Source organism: Zingiber officinale, chromosome 4B (assembly GCF_018446385.1).
Source record: "Zingiber officinale cultivar Zhangliang chromosome 4B, Zo_v1.1, whole genome shotgun sequence".
Lineage (NCBI taxonomy): Eukaryota > Viridiplantae > Streptophyta > Magnoliopsida > Zingiberales > Zingiberaceae > Zingiber > Zingiber officinale.
The window spans coordinates 87,997,598-88,023,342 of NC_055993.1; the positions used below are offsets into that span (position 1 = coordinate 87,997,598).

At 39.0% G+C, this 25,745-nt stretch overlaps 2 long non-coding RNA genes across 3 annotated transcripts; both read right to left on the reverse strand.

The window, feature by feature from the left end:
• Positions 1-16,480: 16,480 nt before the first annotated feature.
• LOC121977689 lies at positions 16,481-17,300 on the reverse strand. The gene is made up of 3 exons (XR_006111002.1): positions 17,142-17,300; positions 16,939-17,054; positions 16,481-16,536 (listed from the first exon to the last, which is right to left on the reverse strand). It is a non-coding gene; the product is annotated as an uncharacterized LOC121977689 (long non-coding RNA).
• A 6,942-nt stretch (positions 17,301-24,242) lies between these two features.
• Positions 24,243-25,336, reverse strand: LOC121977690. Of its 2 annotated transcripts, XR_006111004.1 has the most exons (4): positions 25,301-25,336; positions 24,898-25,199; positions 24,695-24,810; positions 24,243-24,298 (listed from the first exon to the last, which is right to left on the reverse strand). It is a non-coding gene; the product is annotated as an uncharacterized LOC121977690 (long non-coding RNA). The 2 variants fall into 2 exon arrangements; XR_006111003.1 differs by having other exon boundaries at positions 24,898-25,312.
• Positions 25,337-25,745: the final 409 nt, after the last annotated feature.

A 25,745-nucleotide genomic window follows, 5' to 3' on the forward strand; every position in this document is an offset into this window, starting at 1 on the left:
GTCGTGTCTTCCGCTCGACTTCCTGTGCTCCAAGCTCCTGCACACTTAGACACAGGGGTTAAACTAAATAGGACCTAACTTAACTTGTTTGATCTCATCAAAACAACCTTGGGATTCCAACAGAATGTAGGTGAAGTGAGGACTGCTCCATCCATAATCGACTCCTTAAAAATTTTATCCAGTGGTCAAAGATGGTTCAGTTGGAGTGCCCACTCCAGAAGCTTCATTATTGCAGAGAAGGTTAGGGCTTTCTTCAAATGATTGAATGCATCTTTGCGTGATTGACTACAAATAAAATGTCTGTAGAAATCCTATGCACTAAAAAGAGAAGGATGAAATTCCTATAGCATGCTATGTGAGATGGGTTATAAATGATATCAATATCAACAGAGCATGAATGAAAAGATATGTCACATCCAATAAAATCAGATCTAATTATCTCCATGGTCTTTCCTAAGAATTCAGACAAAATATTGTCCTTATTATACCAAAAAGTGTTTGGAGGGTTTAAAACAGTGAATGTGACATCATCTTGGTGAAGTAAGGATCTGGTTCTGGATTAGGAACAATCAACGAAAGTGATTCTTCGGTCTCCCCTACACTTCCATCGTAAATAAGTAGAACTGCAGACTCAACTGGCTCGAGTGGTAGTGATTCTTGGGGCTTTGTTTCCATAGCATAAGTCCTTACACTTCCATCCCTATCAATAACACTTGCAACCTCAAGAATATCTTGAACAACAATATCATCAATAAAAATATTATCAGGATCAACTACAACATCATGATACAAAAAACTAGAAGAGTCATATAAAGTAGTAGAATTAAGGTTAGAAATATCACACTCTATAATTCATCTTCTCAGAAATTGATGTAGTAGGTTGATCTAATAGCAATTGTAACTGTATTGATGAATGTGTTCTTTCCTGAAATTGGGTTTCTTGATGTTACAAAAATTGTTGTAACTGCTCCCTAAAATCCTGCTCAGGTTGATGGTACTGAAATATGGCTGATAAAATTAGGGCCACTCAGAAGTTCCTTGTTGTGTGTTCCCATACCTAAATCCTACAATTGAATTATACTTGTCCTGCTGATGAGTCTGATAATACTAAGGATCAGGCCGATGATACTGGATCCTGGTCAGGAATACACTGGTAAAGGAATGAACATTTTTGGCAATCACCGGCCTAGTCCCAAACGGTAATTTGCAGCCATAATCTCAATAGGTTCTCTGGCCTGAGTAGATATCTTGTTAACTAGAGCGCCTCCACTAGCTGCATCAACGATACTCCTGTCCATGGGGCATATCCCTCATAGAAGTATATAGTCAATAGTTGATCACTTATCTGGTACTGAGGGTAACTAACAACAAGCCCTTTAAATCGTTCCCAATATTCATATAACAGTTCTCCTATGAATTGTTGGACTACACAAATACTCCTCCGAATAGCTGCGATCCTAAAAGCAAGAAAGAACCTCGTTAGAAATAATTTCTTTATCTCGAACTAGCTGGTGATATAGTTGGGGGGAAGACAATACAACCAATCTTTTGCTGAATCCACCAGTGAGAATGTAAATGCTCTTAGTCTAATAGCATCTCCTGATGTACCATGTGGGTTCCATGTAGAGCATACCATCTCCAATTCTTGTAGATGTCTATTGGGATCTTCACCAAAAAGTCCATGAAACTTCGGTAATAGATGTACAATAGTCCATAACTTGAAGTCTACCTCTAAATCAAAATAACGAATTCAGAATGAATGATCTAACAAATCTGGTGCCTAAAGCTCTCTGAGAGTCTTTTCAGTGTTGTTATCCATTTTTCTTGACAAATCTGAGGTTATAATCACACTAAAACTCTAAAACTATTGATAACACAAAGTTTTTCTGGTCTTACCTGAAACATTAATGCAAATACTATCAAAAGACATAGGAAAATATACAAGATAGAATGCATGCATACAAGAGATGAAATAATTAAAACCTAACAATATTTTTGAATTTTTGCAACTATAAGTACCCCGTGGAGGTTTTGATGTGATCAACCAAGTCAAGTTAGGTCTTGTTGTTATTTTAATGTCTTGTGTCTAAGTGTGAAGGAACTTAGGAGCATAAGAAGTCAAGCGAAAGACATAGCTAGTGAGAAAGACGGCACGGGAGAGAGTTGACGGGCTTGGTGTATCCGAGGGACGAGGTACTGTGGAAGAGTGACAAACGAGAAGGAGGCACGTGATATTTCTAAGGGACGAGAAGCCGGAGCAAAAGATTGCTCGAGAAGTCCAAAAATGGGTTCGGGTGAGCCCTATTCCAGATGATCGAAATCACCCAAGTGAGCGGAGCCGGAGCGAAAGACCCAGACTAAAAGTCATCTAGAAGTTGACTCTAGTTTGGGCGCCTGGAGCTATTCCGGGCACCCAGACCAGTCTGGTCCAATCGGGGCGCCTTGGTGAGGCGCCCTTGTGAGAAGGTGGTTCGGGCCCTTGGAACCCTTCCAGGTACCCAGACCAAAGATTTTATCCAGACCCATTGCGATGAGATACGTTCCATCACAAATAAAATTTTATCCACTCCTAGGCACTTAGAACCCTTCCAGAGCCCGGATCAGGTCTATAAATACAGTCCTGATTTCTATTGTTAGAACACAACACTTGTAAACAAATTCTCTTCGGTTCTACTACTTTTGTAAGCTGTCAACATTATAAAGACACTACTCCGTCCAAAGAAGATTTTTGTGAGTTTCATTTGTCTAGAATTAGTAATCCTCTGATTACAAACCAAGTAAACTCTCTTGCCTCTGTTTTAATTTATGTATTTACTTTTTGTTATTATACAAGTGTTTGCCAAACTTAGTCTGAAGATTGAGAAAGGGCATTTGTATTTTTTCAGGGCTATTCACCCCCCTGTAGCCGGCCACTAGGGGACCAACAATTGGTATCAGAGCAAGGATGCTTCAGAAGGATTAATTGCCAACCAAAGCAAAAAAATCAATGGTCGGACCTGTTAGAATGTATACTAAAAGCCTAGCTTTTGTATAAACATTTATTTAGAAATAAAGAATCATAATGGTCAATATCTACATTTATTTGTTAAATGTAATTTGTTCAATTAATTTATATAGTAGATAACATGGTGTGTGATGTCACACACAGAAGATCATGTTGTTAGTTCTTTATAAATTATAAACAGTTGCTCGCGACTAAGATGGAAAGGAACAAACCGTTGAAGTAGTCGTAGTGTAATTAAGTATTAGTTTATCGTAATTAATAAATTACACTGATACACTCCAAGTGTATTGAGTATGACCATTTTAGGTAAGTTCTTTTTGTACTGACTTTATAAAAAACTAGACCTTAGTTATTATGGAAGTGTGTGCTCTTAATCCTAATATAATAACAAACACATATATTTAGTATTTATTTCTTTGACTTATCAATGGGTGAGATTTAACTCGATAAGTCAATAAGCCCGATAAGTTGGGAAATGATATTACTTATAGTGTGTGTTGTTGATTATAGAAGGAATCTGTGTCCTAGTTATCTAGGTTGAGAATGTCCCCAAGAGGAGCTCATAAGGATTGTCATGTTAAACCCTGCAGGTGGACTTAGTCCGACATGACAATGAAGTTGAGTGGTACTACTCTTGGAGCTAGATATTAATTGAGTTATCAGTAACTTACTTAATTAGTGGACATTCGTTATCTTAAACACAGGGAGACTAACACACTCATGATAAGAAGGAGCCCATAATGTAATTTAGGATTGGTGTGGTAGTGTGATAATAACTCTCTAGTGGAATGAGTTATTATCGATGAACTTGAGTTGTGTGTTCGGGGCGAACACGGGATACTCAAGCTCATCGGAAGGCCAAAACCAATTTCTCCTCTAGGTCCCTGTCGTAGCCTCATTAAAGCCTCAAGTCCATCCAAATATAAGCCCATCTTGGTGTCCAAGAAGGGGGCCGGCTCAATGCTTGGTGACCAAGCAAGGGCTGGCCACATTGTCCTCTTAAGGGGTCGACCCCTTGCATGGTGCCCAAGCAAGAGGGGGTCGGCCGCAATAATTCAAACAAGGAGGGGTGTTTTTGAATTTTTAAAATCTTCTCTTTGTAGAAAACTACAAGTTTTAAAAGAGAGATTTTAAATTTAAAAACTTTCCTTATTTGAATTAGGCCACATGTTTTAAAAGAAAGTTTAAAAGTTTTTAAACTTTTCTTTTTTAACCATCCTCATGGTTTAGGAAAAAAAGGAAGAGAAGTTTTAAAATTTAAAATTTCTATCACCATGTTAAAAAATAAAATTATATAAGAGAAGTTTTAAATTTTAAAACATAGTTTTAATTTTTAAAACTTTCCTTTTTTAACTCCTACTTTAGGAAATTGAAAGAGAGCTTGTAAAATTTTATAAGAAGATTTCTTCTTGTAAAATTTTATAAAAAAAATATATATTTCCTTCCTTATGGGGGCCTGCTACCCTTGCTTGGTGCCCAAGCAAGGGGCCAGCCAATAGGATTAAATCATCATCCAATCAAATATATGATTGGTGATTGATTCAATCAAGAGGAAAGAAAAAGAAAAATTAAAAGGGAAAAGGAAAAACATGAGGAAGATTTTAATTTTTTGTAAAAATTTTTCCTTATTTAATTACCTTGGGCAAGTATTATAAAAGAAGGGGAAGAGAGGCTTCATGAGTTAATGGTTGTTTTTTTCTCTCTTCTCTCTAGTCTCCTCCTTAGGGTCGGCCCCTAGCTCTTTATCATGCTAGGGCCGGCCACATATTGCTTGTGGTTCTTTTAAGTGGCCAGATACAAGAAGGAGGAGAAGGAGAAGAAGAAGAAGAAGAAGGCATCTAATTCTAGTCTCTTGCTTGTGCTCTCTCATGATGGCCGGATCTCTTCCCTTCCCTTCCCTTCCCTTTCCCTTGCTCTCTTTGGTTCCTAAATTGGTGGTGGTGACCAGATTTTAGAGGAGGAAGAAGAAAGCTCTTTGGGTGGTGTTCATCTTGGAGGATTGTCACCCACACGACGTCCAAGGCGAGACGAGGAATACGGCAGAAGATCTCGAGGTCATTAATATACAAAGAGAAGGTATAATTAGCAATTATTTTCCGCATCATGCTAGTTATTTCTTTTTGTAAGAATTCCAAACACAAGAGGCATTAGATCTAGTTTTTCGAATTTATTTTTCTAGTTTGTGTTTTCTTTATTTTTCAAATTTGTGATTCGATTTTTCTTTTTGGATAACCTAGAGTTATTTAAGGAAATTAAATATTAGCATTCCTTAAAAGGTTTTGTCTAGGAGGTGGTTGCTCCCATATCCAAGAAGGCCATGTGGCTCGCCATGCAGTCCTGGAAGCTAATTTTGGGAATTAATATTTAATGAAATTAATAACATAGATGAATTTGGATCAATAGTGTTAAGTTCCGCTTGCGATCCAAATCTAAACCATCAAGAACAGATAAGTTAAATTTGAAATCAATGATGTTAAATTCCGTCTGCGATTCCTAATTTATCTTCTAAAGAACACAATAGGTTATTTAAGGAAAGGTTCGACACTTGTACAAAATTTTTATACAGTGGAACCGGTACATTTTCCTAGGACTAACCAACAATTGGTATCAGAGCTAGGTTTTGCCTCTATGTGTTTTGGTTTTCAAATTAATTATGCACATGTCATACATAATTTAGGAAAGATAATAGTAGGATGCGCTAACTTTGTGGTTACAGGCTCCAACTATTATGACATTTAGATATTGTGTGTGATTGGACCCTTGGACATGTCAAGGGCATTATTTTGTGTGCATGATTGTATGTATCAAATACAGCAGGAGCTGTATTATTTTTTAGAATTTTATTTTTGTTCGATCTAGAATACATGTACATTCCTTTATGGAATATAGGATCGATATAGGTAAAATTCTATTTATCCGATAACATAAACCCTAGGGCCGGAAGCTAGATATCGACACCTCACCTGGCTAAAGATGACAACGACTAGGGTTGGAGCATACTGAGACAGTGATGGAAAAGACCATAATAGTTGGAAAATTAATTTCCAAATTTATTACTTTTATTTACTGTGATGTTTATGTGCATGTGATGTATGCTAGCATGTTAAAATCCTCATTTTAAATAACTAAGTGGGAGAGGAATTTTAATAAATTCCACGGTCTCCATTCTTGGTTTGTAAGTGATGCAACAAGCTTGCGTGTTGGCTCTGAGTGCCTCCTCCACAATGGATGAGTTTGTTGCGGATCACTAGATCAAACTTCCTTTATGGATTGTTATAGGAAATTATTTAGGGCGTGTGATCTTCTCCAACTGAAGGACATAATCCTATTTAATGGACTAAGTATCAAGTAATGGTATACACTTAGGCGCATTCAATAGTATCCTCCCCAACGGAGTCACTGCTATTATTTTGTGAGAAAACCAACTCTTAACTTGTCATAAAGTTAGGTAAAACCCCCAATGTTTGAATTTGTATACGTCCACACTAACGTGACATACAAAATTCACGGTGTTTGAGGTAATTTTATTTGTCATAAAGTTAGGTTGACAATATAAAATGGATAATACCTCCTCTTACAAACAATTGAATTTGTATACGTCCACACTAACGTGACATACAAAATTCATGGTGTTTGAGGTAATTCAAGGTTGACAAGATAATTAATGAGTAAGACCCTCCTCTTACGAATGTTGAATTTGTATACGTCCACACTAACGTGGCATGCATAATTCCCGGTGTTTGAGGTGTTGGTGAATTTAAATAATATTGTTTGAAGAATCAATGTTATTTTAAATTCAAAGTTTTGATCAAATATTTGATCAAAGACAGACCAACTATTAATTTTATTTGTCATAAAGTAAGGTTGACGAGATAATAAAATTAATGGATAAAATCTCCTCTTTGATTTTGTATATGTTCACACTATCATGGCATACAAAATTCATGGGGATTTTAAGGTGTTAGTCTTGACCAAATATTTTTGTGATTCTTAGGATTTAAAATGTTGGTCAATCCCCTATCTGTTATACTATAGGATAGACTTAGTGGTCCCAATTATAATTATTAGAAATAAGACTTGGACATTAAGATGGACTATCTTCTTAGAACTAAGAACAATAAAGGTGTTTTTTATTCATTAGTTGTTACATATTTAGTGATATTATCTACCCGTACTTGGTATGTAGATATGGGAACCACTAATCATGTCTGTAATTTATTGCAAGGGTTCCAGGAAACTCGACAACTATATGAAGAGAAAATCACCGACTACATGGGCACTGCTGCAAAAGTAGCAGCTGTTGCAGTGGGAGAAGTTTATTCTCTAATAGGAATAAAATATGGATATTAAAAAAATTGTCTTTACATACCAAGTTTAGAAAGAACTTGATTTCGGTTTCTAAACTGTCAAAGAATAGATATTCTATCTATTTTGATAACAAACTTGTTATCAAGAAAAATAGGGAAGTTATCTGTTCTGGTACGTTGGTTGACAATTTATAATCCAATAACTCCCACGATGCAATAAATGGAAATTAATAACACATCTTCTAAATAAGAGAAAGCAACCTTCGGAAATAAACCAATCATATTTTTGGCATCTAAGGCTAGGTTATATTAACTTGAGTAGGACTCAAAGGATAATAACCAATGAACTATTGGGTTCATTGGTAGTGGAAATCTTTCCAACCTGCGAGTCTTACTTGGAAGGAAAAATAACCAAGAAGCTTTTAAGTCTAAGGGGTATGGAGCCAAAGATATGTTGGAATTGGTTCATTCTGATTTGTGTAGACCTTTGACTATCTAGGCAAGAGGTTGTTTCGAATATTTTGTCTCTTTTATAGACGACTATTCGAGATAAGGATACATTTACTTGTCACGCCGCAAGTCTAAGTGCTTTGATTAGTTCAAAGAGTATGAGGCTGATGTAGTGAAACGTCAAAAGTGAAAGTATCAAGACACTATGGTGAGATCGTAGTAATGAGTACCTCTTAGGAGAGTTTAGGAGTCACTTATCAAAAGACGGGATTTAATCCCAACTAACTGCACCTGGTACACCCCAACAGAATGGTGTAGTAGAAAGAAGGTATAGGGCTCTTATGGAAATGATTAGATCAATGATGAGTTATTCAGAAAATTACCAAATTTATTTTGAGGATATACTCTGAAAATGGAAGTGAACAAAGTACCTTATAAGTCAAAACTCTCTACTCACATAGAATTGCAGAATAGGCATAAGCTTATTTTGAAGCATATTCAGATTCGGGTAGTCTATCACATGTGCTGAAGAGAGATAATGATAAGTTGGACAGGAGTTCACTTGTTTGTGGGTTATCCTAGAGAAACGAAAGTAGGTTTATAGTCCTAAAAAATCAAAAGGTCATTGTTAACACCAATGCCCAATTTTTAGAAAAGGACTATGTAATAAACCATAAGCCCATGAGTAAAAATTGTTCTTAAGGAAATTAAAGGACACGTCTAATCTAGTACCAACTGTACAAGATGAAATATCACAAGAAATTACAACACGTATCACAGATGATACACAATTGCAGAAGTACCTCATCGTAGTGGGGGGTTGTTAGGCAACCTAAAAGATTCATGTTTTGGGAGAGTCTTTGGACTTGATCCCTGGTAGACATGAACCTGATCCCCAGGCATATGACGAAGCACTCCAAGATAAAGATGCAGCATCTTTGCAAAGAGCAATAAATACAGAATTAGAATATATATATTCTAATAGAGTCTGGGAGCTTATAAAATCACCAAATGGTGTAAAAACCATTGGGTGAAAATAAGTCTACAATAGGAAAAGAGGGATAGACAGGAAGGTAGAAACTTTCAAAGCAAGGTTTGTTGAAAAAGGAAACTTTTTCACCGGTAGCCATGCTTAAGTCTATCCGGATTCTTTTATCTATATGGACTATGAGATTTGGTAAGTGGATGTCAAGACAGCTTTCCTTAATGGAAGTCTTGAAGAAAACATCCATATATAGCAACCAGAAGGGTTCATTGAAAAGAGCAAAGAGCATCTTGTGTGTAAGCTCAATAAGTCTATGGACTGAAGTAAAGCTTCAAGGTCTTGGAACATCCAGTTTAATAAAGTAATCTAGACCTATGGATTTATTTAATAACCGAATGAGTCTTGTGTATACAAGAAGTGTGATGGAAACATGGTGGTATTTCTTGTACTATACGTAGATAACATTTTTGGTAGTTGGGACAATATCAAATTATTGTCAGAAGTATGGGTATGGTTGTCCAAACAATTCGATATGAAGGACTTGGGAAAATACATATATTCTTAGGATCAAAGTAATAAGGGATCACAAGAAAGGAATATTGTGCTTATTCCAAGCTTTATATATTGAAACAATCCTTGCTCATTTTAAGCATGCAAAACTCCAAGAAAGGTTTCTTACCTTTTCAGCATGGAGTAGCTTTATCTAAAGAGATGTCTCTGAAGACATCAAAGGAGATAGAGGAAATGAAGGCAGTTCCTTATGCTTCGGCTATCGGAAGTCTAATGTATGCTATGCACGAGATCAAAAATATGTTTTGCCAGGTGTATAGTTAGCAGATATCAAAGTAACCCAGGACAAGGACATTGGGCTGCCGTAAAGCATATATTGAAGTACCTTAGAGGCACTAGAGATTATATGCTAGCTTACAAGGCAGATAATTTGGTCCTGTGCGTTGCAGGATTTTGACTTCCAATCGGATAGGGACAATAGTGAGTTGACCTCGGGGTTTTGTGTTTACTTTAGGAGGTGAAGTCATAACTATGGAAGAGTGATAAGCAAAGGTGTTTTTTCAGACTCCACCATAGAAACTGAGTAAGTGGCAGCCTCTGAGGTAGTTATAAAAGCTGTATGGCTCAGATACTTCATGATGGACTTAGACATGTTTTCTATTTTACCCAAAAATTATTACAATTTATTGTAATAATAATGGTGCAATAGCAAACTCGAAGAAACCATAAGTCTATAAGGCAAGTAACACAATAGAGCGCAAGTACCACCCAATACGAGAAATCGTATAAACGAGGAGAAGTTGTTGCCACCTAGATTGCATCAAGTGATAATATGGAAGATCCTTTCACTAAGGCCCCTAAGGCAAGAGCTTTTGATGGACATGTTGAAGGTTTGGAAATCAGATGTATGGCAGGATATATGGCAGCATAGTCTTTTAGTATAAGTGGGAGATTGTTAGAGTGTATACTAAAAGCCTAGCTTTTGTATAAACATTTATTTAGAAATAAAGAATCATAATGGTCAATATCTACATTTATTTGTTAAATGTAATTTGTTCAATTAATTTATATAGTAGATAACATGGTGTGTGGTGTCACACACAGAAGATCATGTTGTCGGTTCTTTATAAATTATAAACAGTTGCTCGCGACTAAGATGGAAAGGAACAAACCGTTGAAGTAGTCGTAGTGTAATTAAGTATTAGTTTATCGTAATTAATAAATTACACTGATACACTCCAAGTGTATTGAGTATGACCATTTTAGGTAAGTTCTTTTTGTACTGACTTTATAAAAAACTAGACCTTAGTTATTATGGAAGTGTGTGCTCTTAATCCTAATATAATAACAAACACATATATTTAGTATTTATTTCTTTGACTTATCAATGGGTGAGATTTAACTCGATAAGTCAATAAGCCCGATAAGTTGGGAAATGATATTACTTATAGTGTGTGTTGTTGATTATAGAAGGAATCTGTGTCCTAGTTATCTAGGTTGAGAATGTCCCCAAGAGGAGCTCATAAGGATTGTCATGTTAAACCCTGCAGGTGGACTTAGTCCGACATGACAATGAAGTTGAGTGGTACTACTCTTGGAGCTAGATATTAATTATGTGAGTTGTCAGTAACTTACTTAATTAGTGGACATTCGTTATCTTAAACACAGAGAGACTAACACACTCATGATAAGAAGGAGCCCATAATGTAATAGTGTGATAATAACTCTCTAGTGGAATGAGTTATTATCGATGAACTTGAGTTGTGTGTTCGGGGCGAACACGGGATACTCAAGCTCATCGGAAGGCCAAAACCAATTTCTCCTCTAGGTCCCTGTCATAGCCTCATTAAAGCCTCAAGTCCATCCAAATATAAGCCCATCTTGGTGTCCAAGAAGGGGGCCGGCTCAATGCTTGGTGACCAAGCAAGGCCACATCCTCTTCAAGGGGCGGGCCCTTTGCTTGGTGCCCAAGCAAGAGGGGCCGACCACAATAATTCAAACAAGGAGGGTGTTTTGAATTTTTAAAATCTTCTCTTTGTAGAAAACTATAAGTTTTAAAAGAGAGATTTTAAATTTAAAACTTTCCTTATTTGAATTAGGCCACATGTTTTAAAAGAAAGTTTAAAGTTTTAAAACTTTCCTTTTAACCATCCTCATGGTTTTGGAAAAAAAGGAAGAGAAGTTTTAAAATTTAAATTTTCTATCACCATGTTAAAAAAGAAAATTTTATAAGAGAAGTTTTAAATTTTAAAACATAGTTTTAATTTTTAAAACTTTCCTTTTTTAACTCATACTTTAGGAAATTGAAAGAGAGCTTGTAAAATTTTATAAGAGGACACTACAAGAAAAAAGGCTAACAACAACGGTTTTTCACCGTTGTCATAGCCCTTTTCGGACTGTTGTTAAATGTCGTGTTGTTAAAGAGGATGCCCAAAGACAACAATTTTTAACCGTTGTCTTTGAAGACAAAGACAACAGTTTTACAATGGTAAAAAACCGTTGTCTTTTTATTCAACGACAACAGTTGTTCACCGTTGTCTTTGAGCGTATGCCTTTAATAATAGGTTCTTCAACAACTATTTTGAACTGTCTACGACAACGGCTAAAAACCGTTGTCTTTTTAGCCAATCACAACGGTTAAAAATCGTTGTCTTTTTAGCCAATAATGTTATTTAACATCAGTTTGACAATGATTTTTCACCGTTGTCTTTTAACGCCATTGACAACAGTTTCACATATTTAACCTGATGTCTTTGGGTACAATATACAACATTTTGACAATAAATAAAAAACTGCATCTTTTCCATCATTTATAACCATTATTTTGTTTAAATAATATATCTACAAAATATCATTGATCAAAAACCTACAATCCAAACATCATTATCCAGTGCAAATTTCATTAAAGTACCAAACATCATCATCCAAACATCATTAAAGTACCAAACATCAACATTCAAACATCACAAAAGTTTACAAAACTAAATAGAACCATAACAATATATCACACATATATATGAAGTCCAAAATATCTTATTTTGTTGGATCAAATCTTCTCTACCTGTGCATCTTCTAAACCTGTGCTTTCTCCTCCCTCATAGCTTCTCTTTTCTTCTCCTTTCTGGGTATGGTCATTATCTTTTCCCTGAGGTAAATGGCATATGATTGCAAGTTAAGTCATTTCCCAGGAGTAAATGGCATAAAGATGATGATGACAAAGACGCTGTACACAATTGAATATGATAACAATACTTCTTTCTAGGCACAAACTAAAATTACTGCATACCTCACTTTTAGTTCAAGTTATCTACAAAATATTATTGATCAAGAACCTGCAATCCAAACATCATCATCCAAACATCATTAAAGTACCAAACATCAACATCCAAACATCATTAAAGTACCAAACATCAACATCCAAACATCACCAAAGTTTACAAAACTAAATAGTACCCATAATAATATATCACACATATATATGCCAAAGTATATTGTTTTGTTGGATCAAATCTTCTCTACTTGTGCATCTTCTAAACACCCTTTTACTTCCTGTGAAAATAAAAATCACATGATTTTAATCCAATTCAACAACAAGTCTAGCTAGTCTCCAGTAATATAAAGCTTTAGAGTTTGCAAAGTATATAACAAAAACTAGCTAACAAGGTTTGTTATTTTCTTCATTGTGATATATTCTAAATTAAACTTCTCATACAGTATTTTCATATAGTAGATCCTAAAAAATAGACGTTGGTTTCCTATGTTGAAACATTGCCAATTTGTTTCAATTTAACTGAATATTATCATTGTCAAATGCAATAAGATGAACTCATGTATATACCTATTCATAAATATGATCTTGTATGCATTCGGCTATCTCAGAGCGCACTTCATCAATTTCTTCTTGAGAATACTCCGCTTTTGTGAACTGTGAACACACATAAATTATATGATCTTAAAGAACAAAATATAATTAATTGGAAAAAAATAATAACTAAATAACTTCTAATTATTTGAGATGATAAAGATAATATTACTATCGATGGTAGTGTATCCTCCTCGATCATTGTAATTTCTTCAGTAATTTATCTCATAAATCTCATCACGTAATAACCACATTGTTTTGCATCTGGCTGCCTAGGTGCCTACGTTAAAGGAAATTCATATTGTTAATGATAAATATACACATACCTTGATTGATTGAAATAGAAGTACCCATACCTTGATTACTTCCCATTGTACATGCTTTCTTCCTTTCCTTCCATTGTTCAAATTAAACAATCTTAACGCCCTTCATATATACATTCAACATAGTTGATATATAAGTGTTTTATGACTAAATTAAATACATAATAAAAAGCATATATAAACTCACATTTCCACAACATATTTCCAATCTTCATCACGAATGCGATGACTTAAAGAATCCAACAAGTAAACAATCTCCTTATGAGGTTTAATGACAATCAAATGCATGTTTTGTAGAAAACGTATCAGAGAGAGAAAAACATATCTGATATGTGATAGAAAAATAGAATGGGGAATGAAATGAGAAGTCTCACTACCTAATTGAGTGTTTTGTATTATCCATGCACTAAATGTGATTTAGTAGTATGACAGTAATTCTCTAGAGAAATCAAAGGCAGAAAATGACTTCCTAAATGTACTAAGGAATGCAATCTATTTTACAAGATAAAGAATGCTTAGTGTGATTATAGAGCACATACTGTTAGTGGATGTAGATGCAATTTTTTCTTTGCCCTTCCCAATCGTTGCAGGTTGTCCTAATCTCTTGCTTGAAGCATGAATTGTGTCATCACCATCAGATTTGATTTTAAGCTTTCCAAAGGATGCCATAGAGCTCAAATTTAATCTATTGATAAAAAAAGTGAAACAGCATATCAATATTTAAAAAAATACACAATAAGAAATTCATCTACAAAAGAAAATCAACATACATAGATAAAAATTTGAAATACCATATTGTGCACAAAATCATATTCAAAAACAAGATACATATCAATATTGTCTACAAACATATCTTCAAAAGAAAAATATAATTGGTTAAACATTGTCAACCCAAATCCTCTAATATTCAGCATATTGAGAAACTACAAGAGGTCATTTCCGCGATTCAAACAAGTGGCCACAACAACAACTTTACCTAACGCAATCTTACCCAGCATTATTGGGCCTTGCTTTTGCCAGAGAAAAAACAAAAGGTTTTAAAAGTTTACGTTGCATCTCTTCACCCCCTCTAGTTGCATTGGTCCTAACACACACTAATAGAAAGCGTAGAGAATCCAATCTCAATTGAACAAAGGTTAACACTGAGACAAGCCTTTACTCATAGCCATCGCTAGCTGTGCACTACACGTAAATCCTGCTCAAAAATGAAAGCATAGGGGAATAATAACAATTCAAAGGTGGGAGATGGATATAACTTGGCATTATACCTTATTGCATATAATCTCTTGAAGACAATATGTTCAACACATAACACTCGAAATGGTAGAACCACCTGCTGTCACGCCCCAGGTAGTCCCTGTCCGAAGAAATTTCGGCAGCATCTCCCCTGTACGGGTGACAATATGAAGCTCAGAATACATATATCAATACCTCGGCCACAATCGGCCGGAACAATACAGACAAATAGTAAAACAATCCACGCAGTTATATTCAATATTTCTACACAGATATAATATGAACAATCCACGCAGTTATATAAAGAAAAGATGATATAGAAATCAACGAAGATATACGTACACATCCTACTCCACTACAACGAAGAAACGAAAATCCACGAAGTAATGAAATATTCGCAGCGGAAAACAAAAGTAGTAAACCCAATGTGCGTCATAAAGTCCACAATACAAAACCCACATCACAAGTATATAAGATGCAAAAACAAAACAGATCCCGACAACAGGCAAATCCTCGCGATAAAGGGGCTAGCGACTGGAATCTCTCCTGACGGCCTCAACCTGAAAAATAGTAACAACGGGGTGAGTTCAAAGAACTCAACAGGTAATCCAATACAGCAACATATAACTACCAGTAATATCCTAAGGTACAGTCTCCTAAACCATAGGACCTACAGTACAGTCTCCTAACAATATAACAGGTATGCATAGCTGAATAAACTGTAATGAGTAACCAGAAGCATGTAATACAGTTTACAGCAAGAATAATAAGAAATGCATAACTGAAATAAACTGTACTCACCTGCGAGGCTTGGGCGAATGACTGTGGACATACACAGATAAAGATAGTCAGAACAAATACGCATGTATCCTGTATGCATGTCAATCATATGCAGTCACCCAAGTGCATCATCCAATATGCAACAATCACAATAAATGCAATCTGTGCATATGATGCAATATGACATGGTCACCCCGATCCATTGTATCTCACACACAATGGTGAGACCGCGCGTGTGGGGGGCTGTGCACTGCAACTCTGAGTCACTACCCCAAGAGAGAGTGGACGGGATCTTTGGAGTACACCTATCCTCCTACCTCAAACATAGTGAGGGAGCCTATGCTCTCAACTCCCGCTGTGATGGCGGGAGGGATCCCTGCTGCAACCCCGATGTCGTGCTACCGGCGGCACCGACGAGCAACCTGCCATACACACCACGAGTCTTGTGTGCCTACCCATGCATGAACACACGTTGTGCGAGGCCTCATGTAGCCGGCGACGAGGCTCAACAATAATGGAGTCGTCCATCGTGCAATCATGCGGTATGGTGCATGCTGCTACAAAATGTCATACTGAACGTATCCCCTCCATATACGTAGGTGCCAAAAAGGTAGGATATATAACAGAGATATAAACAACATGAATCCAACAATATATAACAAGTATCTCCAGCATCTAATCATGGGTAGATAAGCACTATAAGTAATCATAACCACGAACACATATACACATGATAAGAGATAAAAGTAAACCAGACTAATGTAAAGCATCTAACAGTAGAAGCATGTGATAGGTATCAACTAAGCTAAGACCAGGGAAGAAATAAATCTACCACCTATCACTAGTAACTATATATAAACTATACATATCATAAGACAGTATCAAAAGATAAGTCAAAGGGTACCCGCATCGAATAAACATACAATCAAGTGATAAATCTACCAATCACTAGTAAGTATATATAAATGCACATATCATAAGACACTATCAAGAGATAAGTCAAAGGGTACCCGCCTCAAATAGAAGGTACAATCCCAAATCCGAAGTCAACGTCGAGACGCCTGTCTCGAATCAGAATCCTGTGTCAAACAACATATATATTTTATTTAGCTAAATCCAAATGAAATAGCTAAATAAAATTCCCAAAACTAAATTAGGGCAAAACCCTAATCACCACAATCACAACTTATCAATTTAAATCTAATGGTCGATTAGGGTTAGTTACCTAATCCCTAATCACCAATTAGATTATAAATCCAACGGTTGACTAGGGTTAATTACCCTAACCCTAACCATTCCATTAGATTTATTCTACACAATTAAATCTACACAATTTAACAACTAATTACAACCTCACTGGAACCAATCCTCTGTTCGGATCAAGAAAGATCAAGAGATCACAGATCAAATAGAAGATCAATAATGGAAATCAAAGATCACACACCATGATCTACACTAAGATCAATTATCCTATTCCTTACCTCAAATCCAAGGTGATCACCAATAGATCACAATCAAAGGTGTTGCTGCCGGTTAGGGAAAGCTGCTGGATACACCTCAAAGATCACAACTCCAGCATCACAGCAACAGAATCTCACTGGATTGGATTCAATCGGATCGAGAATTAACAATTCAACACATCAATCCTAATTCATCAACATGTATCAATTACTCCTCAACATACCTCAATTGAGCTGTTGGAAAACAAAGTGATCTGTTGGACCAGACAAGATCCTCAATTAGCAACCGCTGTTGATTGTTGAAACCAAAGGAGCTACTGGTTGAGGTGCTGCCGGAACCACAATTCCAGATCCACAGGACACTCAACCTCACTGGAAATCAATCGGATCACGGTGGAATCAAGCAGGAAGACTACTGATCAAGCATCAACACTGAAGTCTCCGCCCTACCGCCCAAGCACCACTCACTGGTCTCAACCTCTTCAACCGAATTCCCCAATCAGCCGCAAGAAGAGGACCAATCTGATCGGGAGAAAAATCCAGCACAAGAAGAGTCAATACCGAAATAAGAACCCTAATCTAGCTAGAATCCATGAATCAACACAGATCTAACGAAGCCCTACCTCTCTAGATCACCTCCAGATGGCATCACTGTCTGATTCGGCTAGAGAAGACGCAGATCGCTCCATGAATAACTAGAGGAAGATGAATGAGGGAGTCGGTAGGTTGGGAGATGACACGAACCTTGTTCCTCACCGTGCCCTAGCCACCAAGGGGTCGTCGTTCGGCCGCAAGAACCACCGGAGCAGAGACCCCTCGGCCGAAGGCAGCCTAGTCTTCCTCGGCACCGTCAAGATCCGGCGATGAGCTCCTCAGGATCGGCGGCGAAGGCGAGAGAAATCGAGAGAGATCGGGCGAGAGGAAGAAGAGAGGAACCGAGAGAGGGAGTCGGGGAAGAAGAGGAAATCGCAGTGAAGAGGAGGGTCGGGTTCGGCGTTTGGGAGAAATAAAAAGAAAATGAAAATGTTTTATAAATAAAACATTTCCTCCATTAAACGGGTATCCCAAACAGGTTTTATCCGCGCTCGAAATTAATCCCCTCAAAACTCGTCGTACGAGCTCCGAAAAATTCCCAGAAAATTTCTAAAAATTCCAGAAAAATTTTTATAAGGCTATTTCTGAAATAACCCTATTTATTAAATTTTTCCGAGATCTCACATGCTCCCCTACTAATAAAAATTTGGTCCCCAAATTTCGCTATAACCTACAGCAAACACTAGGATATAACCAAACAGTATAAATGCTGAAAGGAACTCTAACCCACATACCTCAAGTAAAAAGATGAGGGTATCGAGCTCGATCGTATCCTCCAGCTCCCAAGTAGCCTCCTCGTCAGAATGATGCTGCCATCCGACTTTAACCAGCCGGACAATCTTGTTCCGTAGCTGACGCTCTCTGTGGTCCAGAATCCTCCTCGTAAGTAACATTAGGTTGAATAGGAACAGATATATCTGGCAGAACATGTGCTGGATCGGATACGTATCTCCTCGGCATAGATACATGGAATACATCGTGAATGCCACCTAGAGATGGTGGTAGCGCCAGACGGTAGCTACTGCTCCAATCCTCTCAAGATCCGGAATGGTCCAATATATCGGGAGCTAGCTTACCTTGGAGACCAAATCTCTTCACCCCTTTAGTGGGTGAAACTCTAAAAATACATGATCACCAATGGAGAACTCGGGGTCTCCGTCTCGATCGATAACTCTTCGACGGTCTGGCCTCGACATCCTCCATCGATAGTGCGAACCAGCTCGCATCCTGAGCTCTCGAGGTCTATCGGTGGCCCTCCCAACCTCCTCCCAAAGGATGGGTGTCCAGACACGGTCTACCATACAACGCCTCAAGCGGTGCCATCTGGATAGCAGAATGATAGCTGTTGTTGTAGGCGAACTCCACTAATGGCGGTGGTCCTCCCAACGCCTCCAAGTCCATGACACAAGACCTTAGCAAGTCCTCCAATGTCCGAATAGTCCGCTATGGCGCCCATCTGCGGATGGAATGCCGTCTTGAAGCAGTTTGTGCCCAAGGCTGCTGCGACTACGCGAATCGGGACGTGAACCGTGGGTCTCTATCGATATGATGCTCAAAGGAACACCATGCAACTGATAATCTCTCGGCATAACTCGCTAATCGATCCGGAGAATCGATCTTCGGATCGCTATAAAATGTGCGGATTTGGTTAATCGGTCAACGAATACCCAAATCGCATCATGGCCTCGACGAGTCCTAGGCAAACCAACCACGAAATCCATAGTAATGTGCTCCCATTTCCACTCGGGAATAGGGATCCTCTGAAGTAAACCAGCATGTCTCTGGTGCTCGGCCTTCACCTGCTGACAGACAAGACATCTAGCTACAAACTCCGCGATGTCTTTCCTCATGCCGTTCCACCAATAGGAACGCCTCAAATCATGATGCATATGGGTCCCACCTGGGTGGATAGCACACCTAGAACGATGAGCCTCCTGAAGTAACTCCTCCATGACCGGGTGAGACTGAGGTACACATAATCTACCTCGGAAATAAACAATCCCCTCATCATCTCGTGTAAACTCAGTCTGCTGTCCGGAAGCTATCTGGCTGCTAATGAACTGTAAATGCTGATCTCCGGCCTGGGCCTCTCGAATCCTCATCCTTATCGACGACTGAGCAACCATGGTAACAAGAATACCCTGCTCTGTCCGTCCCTGCTCCTCAAGGCCCAACTCGGAGAATCCCTGAATCAAATCCGTGACTAAAACTTGGTGACAAGCTAAAATCCCTCTGGACTTCCTGCTAAGTGCATCAGCAACCACATTATCTTTACCTGGATGGTAGCTAATAGTACAATCATAATCCTTCAGGAACTCCATCCATCTCCTCTATCGAAGATTGAGTTCCTTCTGTGTGAAAATATATTTGAGACTCTTATGATCAGTAAGAATCTCAAAAGTAATACCATAGAGATGATGTTGCCAAATCTTCAAAGCAAAGATAATAGCGGCTAGCTCTAAATCATGTACTGGGTAATTCTTCTCATGCTCCTTCAACTGACGAGAAGCATAAGAGACTACCCTACCGTGCTGCATCAATACAGCGCCCAAGCCCTGAAGAGATGCGTCTGTATAAAGTACGAACCCGTCATCACCAGAAGGTAAAACAAGACTGGTGCTGATACTAATCTCCGCTTCAGCTCCTGGAAGCTAGTCTCGCAAGCCTCTGACCACGTGAACTTCACGCCTTTCCTAGTCAGACGTGTCAATGGCATAACAATACTGGAGAAACCCTCAACGAATCGTCTGTAATATCCAGCCAGTCCCAAGAAACTACGGATCTCTTGGACTGACTTCCCAGCTAGTGATAGCCTCGATCTTCTGAGGATCTACTGAAATACCTCGGCTAGAAACCACATGTCCTAGAAAACCAACTGAGGAAAGCCAAAATGCACACTTGCTGAACTTCGCATACAGATGATGTCGTCTAAGAGTCTCCAAGACTATGCGAAGGTGTTGCGCATGTTCCTCCTCGGAACGTGAATAGATCAATATGTTATCGATAAACACAATAACAAACTGATCTAGGTACTCCAGAAAGATACGGTTCATCAGATCCATAAATACTGCAGGAGCATTAGTAAGCCCAAATGGCATTACCAAAAACTCGTAATGTCCGTATCTGGTGCGAAATGCTGTCTTCTGAATATCAAAATCTCTGACTCTCAACTGATGATATCCAGACCGCAGATCAATCTTGGAATACACTGATGTATCTCTAAGCTGATCAAATAAATCCTCAATCCGTGGCAAGGGGTACTTATTTCTGATAGTCACTGCATTCAGCTGCCTATAATCGATGCACAACCTCAGAGTATCATCCTTCTTCTTGACAAATAGTACTTGAGAACACTAGGGTGGAATACTGTGGGGTTCTCCACAAGGACACTGGAATGTTCCTGCCCGTGCATGCCATATGCAGCTGCTACATGGGGAGCTGTCCTCTGCTGACGATGCGAAGATTGAGCTTTCGGCCCACCTCGCTGAGTCCCGGACCGACCAAACTGTCCTCCCGGAACAGAAATCCCGGGAGCTACATGCTAAGCCTTCCACGAATAGTCTCGGGTCATGTGCCCAGACAGTTTGCAATAATAGCAAACTGGCTGTCCCAGGGTGCACACAGAGGTGATGTGGTCTCGGGATCCACATCGGATACAGTGAGGGTCACCGACGAACTGTTTCCGATTCTGCTGAGAAGACCGGGAACGTCTTGATGAAGATCGTCCTGACTTCTGGGGTCGACCAGATGACCCAGAAGTACCTTGACCTGTCTGAGTGCAACTGCTCTGCTGCTGTCCCGTAGTCTGTGGCTGTTGGATCTATCCAGAAGTCCGATCAGTCTGCTTCCACTTCTTGTCCGTATTCACTCTCTGATGAGCAGACTCAATCATAAGAGCTCTATCCAGTGCCTCTGTGTATGATGAACTACCAAAATCGGCAATCTTCACCTGAAGATGCCCGTCCAGTCCTTAGACAAATTGAAGCATACGAGATCTATCCTCGACAACTAACTCAAGACAGAATCTAGCCAACCGATTAAATTCGGCATTATACTCCATCACTGAGCGGTTATTCTGCCGAAGACTCAGAAAATCCTGCCGACGTGTCATATGATACGCCCGGAGAAAATACTGACTCTCGAATGCCTCCATAAATCTCGTCCAGGTAATATGCTGCTCGCCGATAATCGAGCGCTGCATGTCCCACCAGATCTCTGCCTCATCTCGTACCTCAAGTACGCAGTAGTAGACACGACTGGAGTGGGTGCCGCGTATACTAAAGGTGATATCACTAGTGGTATAATCGAGGTATGTACCTCTGAAGTTGAAACCGTCGGGATCTTATAATCTGACGTGCCTATAATATCCTGACGAGTCTGTCCCTGACGGGCAGGCTCGACCCTAGCCGAACTCTCTGAAGACTCTGTCTTCGGAGAATCTATCGTCCTCTTACGTGGTTGCCCACGTCTTGGTACTAGAATACGTGTAGGTGGCATATCTGTAAAGAAAATGTTACCCAGATATCACTACAAGTATAAGAACTATAAAATTACCTGAATTTACCTATTTACCGTCTGGAGATGTCCTGTCGCTGCTTAGCCCCAAACAGAACCTCGTCAAAATACCTCGGAATTCCGAATCGAAAAATCAACGGAATCCGTACAAATCTGAAAACACCCAGATAAACTCGTAAACTCCAGAACACGAGAAACAAGTATCAGAAATCTGCTCTGATACCAAATAAATTGGTATCAGATAAACCTCGAAAATCCAAAACGAAGAGCAAGTATCGTGAGTCTGGCTCTGATACCAAATAAATTGGTATCATATAAAATCTAAAAAATCCAGATACGCTAACAAACTCCAGGACACAAAAATCCGAAATCGGAGCCTGGCTCTGATACCAAATAAATTGGTATCAGATAAACCTCGAAAAATCTAGAATACGAAAAACTTGTATCACAGACCTGGCTCTGATACCAAATAAATTGTCACGTCCCAGGTAGTCCCTGTCCGAAGAAATTTCGGCAGCATCTCCCCTGTACGGGTGACAATATGAAGCTCAGAATACATATATCAATACCTCGGCCACACTCGGCCGGAACAATACAGACAAATAGTAAAACAATCCACGCAGTTATATTCAATATTTCTACACAGATATAATATGAACAATCCACGCAGTTATATAAAGAAAAGATGATATAGAAATCAACGAAGATATACGTACACATCCTACTCCACTACAACGAAGAAACGAAAATCCACGAAGTAATGAAATATTCGCAGCGGAAAACAAAAGTAGTAAACCCAATGTGCGTCATAAAGTCCACAATACAAAACTCACATCACAAGTATATAAGATGCAAAAACAAAACAAATCCCGACAACAGGCAAATCCTCGCGATAAAGGGGCTAGCGACTGGAATCTCTCCTGACGGCCTCAACCTGAAAAATAGTAACAACGGGGTGAGTTCAAAGAACTCAACAGGTAATCCAATAGATATGTACAGCAACATATAACTACCAGTAATATCCTAAGGTACAGTCTCTAAACCATAGGACCTACAGATACAGTCTCCTAACAATATAACGTATGCATGTCGAATAAATAATGAGTAACGAAGCATAATGTCAGTTCTGACAAGAATAATAAGAAATGCATAACTGAAATAAGCTGTACCACCTGCGAGGCTTGGGCGAATGATCGTGGACATACACGATAAAGATAGTCGAACAAATACGTATGTATCACAGTGTGCATGTCAATCATATCACGATCACCCAAGTGCATCATCCATATGCAACAATCACAATAAATGCAATCTGTGCATATGATGCAATATGACATGGTCACCCACGCCGTATGTATCTCACACACAATGGTGAGACCGCGTGGGTAGGGGTACCGTGCACTCTGCCGTCACTACCCCGAAAAGTGACCGAGTGGACGGGATGCTTGTCGGAGTACACCTATCCTCCTACCTCAAACATAGTGAGGGCGATGCTCTCAACTCCAGTGCGCATGACGGGAGGGATCACAGTACAACCCACTTGTATCGTGCTACCCATGAGCACCCCGGCGGTGCACCACCGAGCAACCTGCCATACACACCCTGAGTGTTGTGCCACTACCCATGCAGTAGACACGTTGTGTGCAGGCCCTCATGTAGCCGGCCGACGAGCTCAACAATAATGGAGTCGTCCATCGCCCAGCATGCAATCATGCGGTATGGTGCATGCGGCTACAAAATGTCATACCTGAACGTATCCCCCTCCATATACGTAGGTGCCAAAAAGGTAAACGCAGATATATAACAGAGATATAAACAACATGAATCCAACAATATATAACAAGTATCTCCAGCATCTAATCATGGGTAGATAAGCACTATAAGTAATCATAACCACGAACACATATACACATGATAAGAGATAAAAGTAAACCAGACTAATGTAAAGCATCTAACAGTAGAAGCATGTGATAGGTATCAACTAAGCTAAGACCAGGGAAGAAATAAATCTACCACCTATCACTAGTAACTATATATAAACTATACATATCATAAGACAGTATCAAAAGATAAGTCAAAGGGTACCCGCCTGCAGGTATCGAATAAACTATAACTGGGGAAGTGATAAATCTACCAATCACTAGTAAGTATATATAAACTGAACATATCATAAGACACTATCAAGAGATAAGTCAAAGGGTACCCGCCTCAAATAGAAGGTACAATCCCAAATCCGAAGTCAACGTCGAGACGCCTGTCTCGAATCAGAATCCTGTGTCAAACAACATATATATTTTATTTAGCTAAATCCAAATGAAATAGCTAAATAAAATTCCCAAAACTAAATTAGGGCAAAACCCTAATCACCACAATCACAACTTATCAATTTAAATCTAATGGTCGATTAGGGTTAGTTACCTAATCCCTAATCACCAATTAGATTATAAATCCAACGGTTGACTAGGGTTAATTACCCTAACCATTCCATTAGATTTATTCTACACAATTAAATCTACACAATTTAACAACTAATTACAACCTCACTGGAACCAATCCTCTGTTCGGATCAAGAAAGATCAAGAGATCACAGATCAAATAGAAGATCAATAATGGAAATCAAAGATCACACACCATGATCTACACTAAGATCAATTATCCTATTCCTTACCTCAAATCCAAGGTGATCACCAATAGATCACAATCAAAGGTGTTGCTGCCGGTTAGGGAAAGCTGCTGGATACACCTCAAAGATCACAACTCCAGCATCACAGCAACAGAATCTCACTGGATTGGATTCAATCGGATCGAGAATTAACAATTCAACACATCAATCCTAATTCATCAACATGTATCAATTACTCCTCAACATACCTCAATTGAGCTGTTGGAAAACAAAGTGATCTGTTGGACCAGACAAGATCCTCAATTAGCAACCGCTGTTGATTGTTGAAACCAAAGGAGCTACTGGTTGAGGTGCTGCCGGAACCACAATTCCAGATCCACAGGACACTCAACCTCACTGGAAATCAATCGGATCACAGTGGAATCAAGCAGGAAGACTACTGATCAAGCATCAACACCTGAAGTCTCTGCCCTACAGCCCAAGCACCACTCACTGGTCTCAACCTCTTCAACCGAATTCCCCAATCAGCCGCAAGAAGAGGAGGACCAATCTGATCGGGAGAAAAATCCAGCACAAGAAGAGTCAATACCGAAATAAGAACCCTAATCTAGCTAGAATCCATGAATCAACACAGATCTAACGAAGCCTTACCTCTCTAGATCACCTCCAGATGGCCTCACTGTCTGATTCGGCTAGAGAAGACGCAGATCGCTCCATGAATAACTAGAGGAAGATGAATGAGGGAGTCGGTAGGTTGGGAGATGACACGAACCTTGTTCCTCACCGTGCCCTAGCCACCAAGGGGTCGTCGTTCGGCCGCAAGAACCACCGGAGCAGAGACCCCTCGGCCGAAGGCAGCCTAGTCTTCCTCGGCACCGTCAGATCCCGATGAGCTCCTCGGATTGCGCATCCGCGAGAGAGGGAGAGAACAGAGGAAGAAGAGAGGGGAGATCGGGGAAGAAGAGGAAATCGCAGTGAAGAGGAGGGTCGGGTTCGGCGTTTGGGAGAAATAAAAAGAAAATGAAAATGTTTTATAAATAAAACATTTCCTCCATTAAACGGGTATCCCAAACAGGTTTTATCCGCGCTCGAAATT